Below are 2,784 nucleotides of genomic sequence, written 5' to 3'. Positions count from 1 at the left end.
AAGGGTCCCAAAAAATAAGGTAAATATAAGTCAAATTTATGATTTTTATGCAATGAAAATTCTGCGCAAGAACTTTTAAAGTATTTTCATATATATATTATTTTTCAATACCAGCTGGGATCAAAACAAAATATTATAAGTAAAATCAATGCATATTATTTTGGGGTGATAATTTGTGCACTATGGTTCTATTTCGTGTTTGAAGCCTGTTGACGTTTCGCACGTAACTGACGTCACTCGCGCGCTTTTGTATGCTATCAAAAGTAAATAACCCACTGAGGAAATTATTTGAACTTCAACGCTGAAACATATGAGTTTTACATTAAAGAGCCAATATACTAAGTATTTGGCTATTTTGCGAGCCATTTTCGACCCTTTATAAGATGCTTTAAATTATAATAAATCCAATATTTACCTTTTACATGTTACCGGTTTGATCATGCCTTTATTGGGACAACCTGATATGATAACCTATCATCGAATATTATCATCAACAGCTTTTTTTATAAATACGCAAATACATAGAACAGTTGAGAATAATCTTCCTTTTTGAGTATAAGATATTGTCATGATCATTTATTACATTTAATTTCCACATTTTAGTACTTAAAAGTAACTCTTAGTAGCTCTTAGCAGTTCTTAGTAGGTCTTTGTAGCTCTTAGTGAATCTTATTAGCTCTTAGCATATCTTAGTGACTTTCAAAGCTCTGAACAAATCTGAAGAATTGTATGTGTTACCTTAGGGATATATTGAACCTTAAAAATACATTGAACTTTCCTTTTGAAAATCTGATGTGTGGATATTTTACATTGAGGCGTTCCCTTAAAGTGTGCATTTTCATTCATTTCTTGTTATTATTGATGATATTACCGTGTGCATTTAATAATCTTCTAATTTTCCTCATCCAGCAGAACAGTTCCTTTTCGAGATTCATACCAGAATTGTGTCAAGTATGCAACACTTGTATTTCATTCATTATGTTCTTATATATACACGAATAACAAAGGCAAACTTCGGTCTGTTGATTTTATTTTGAAAACAATGAATGGAGATTAGCACATATGTTGGGTACACAAATTGATCAGTCAACATTCTATAACATGGAAATACTTTAAAATAATGGATTGGACAAATGCTTATATGAAAATGGATAGCAGGGGTCGATTGAAGATCTGAAATAAAAAAGAAAGGAAATATTTAAAGAAAATAGATATATTTTTTTTAACAAATGTTGTAAAAAAGGAACAGTATATTTGAATAATTTGAACATTGATATATTGAAAAATTCATTGAACTAAAAACAACGTGAAAAAGTGGCATTCGAAACAAATCAGTGGTATATTTGCATCAAAGGACGGTAACTCACCATTTAACCCTGGACGATGGTGATGGGGGTCACAGTTGAGCCCGAGGTGCTATTGAAGAAGCTGTTGTTGCTGAACAACAAGACGACGACGAAGAGAAGGCCAATCAGCATCACTAGAAGAGAGAAATAGAAATTGTTTTGTAAGTTTTGTATTTTAATGATATTTTATTATGTTTTGTTCAATATAAGAAGTGGCATCGTATCGCCTTAAATGAAGTGCATGGACCAAAGGGCAGTAATTCGTTACATAAGAAAGAAAATGAACTCATTTCATATAATATCTTATAGAAATACTTCAAAAGGAAAACGAATTTTCGATGAAAGAAATGCTTATGTCAGTGCAGATCATTTTTCCATGAAAGATGTTTGACGTACATTTGGCACAATAGAAGTGTCAATGACGATTAACCAATTGGAGTATTCAGAACTATTCCATTTGGACGGAGGGAAACATAAATGATTTAATTTATACATTCACTGCAGAATTTAATCCGAAACTGGAAAGTGTAAGAAAATAAACTTACAAATGCCGCCATCGCCGGCACCACCGGCACCGCCAGCGCCGCCGTAGTATGGCATGTACGAGTAACCGTAACCGGCACCGCCGAGGCCACCCCCGTAGCTGCTTCCGTAATCGCTACCGTATCCGTAATCGGCCAGAGCGGCTCCCAAAACTCCCATGAGGGCAATAACGGCAATGGCGGAGATCTTCATGGTTGCTGAAAGTAAGAGGTAAATTAAGAACAGGTAAAGGGTGCTTATTTGTTTTGCAATGTTGCAATTATATTTCACCAGATAAGCATAAAATGACCAATAGTTAAAATATACAAGTTATCCCATGATTAATTTTCGACGGTTTCGAAACAGTTAGGTTCGTGTTTTATATGATTCTATTCATATGATAAAAAACACACATCGCATTCAATTTTGCAAAATTGTTCGATGAACTCATTTTTTATGTAAATCGTAAAACTGAAATAAACAAATAATTAAAAAAACACTCGAGAATTGCATGAATACAAAAATAATCGCCAAAGGTCGCTATTAAATAAGAAAAGCATGAGACGTTTTCTTACCTTGTTGGTTGTTGAGCTGACTACCGGAGAATAGTAAAGAATATTTGAACACGCCACTAATTATAGTCCTATATTATATAATTTCCTGGTGCACCCTTCACTACATCAGTCTACCCTTCCGCTTAGATCGGAGATGGCGGAAACAATCGATCCGTTCGTAAACTGTCGGGTTCACTTTGTTTGCTTTTGACGGAAAAAGACGAAGAGCTCTCGGCTTGTCGAGTATTGCAGACTAAAAATGGCCGACGGGTACAACATATCATTGAAGTTTATTCGGTAATGTGTTGATAAATTGATTTTCTTGACATAGTTTGGTAAAACTATCTTACTGAAATTCAGAC

General features: G+C 34.2%; 1 long non-coding RNA gene across 1 annotated transcript; it reads right to left on the bottom strand.

Moving 5' to 3' along the window:
• Positions 1-1,052: 1,052 nt before the first annotated feature.
• On the bottom strand, positions 1,053-2,529 carry LOC128219606 (uncharacterized). Its single transcript, XR_008258595.1, has 4 exons — positions 2,444-2,529; positions 1,892-2,086; positions 1,368-1,480; positions 1,053-1,173 (listed from the first exon to the last, which is right to left on the bottom strand). It is a non-coding gene; the product is annotated as an uncharacterized LOC128219606 (long non-coding RNA).
• Positions 2,530-2,784: the final 255 nt, after the last annotated feature.

Source organism: Mya arenaria, chromosome 15 (genome assembly GCF_026914265.1).
Source record: "Mya arenaria isolate MELC-2E11 chromosome 15, ASM2691426v1".
Lineage (NCBI taxonomy): Eukaryota > Metazoa > Mollusca > Bivalvia > Myida > Myidae > Mya > Mya arenaria.
This window is presented reverse-complemented; position numbering and strand designations above follow the sequence as displayed.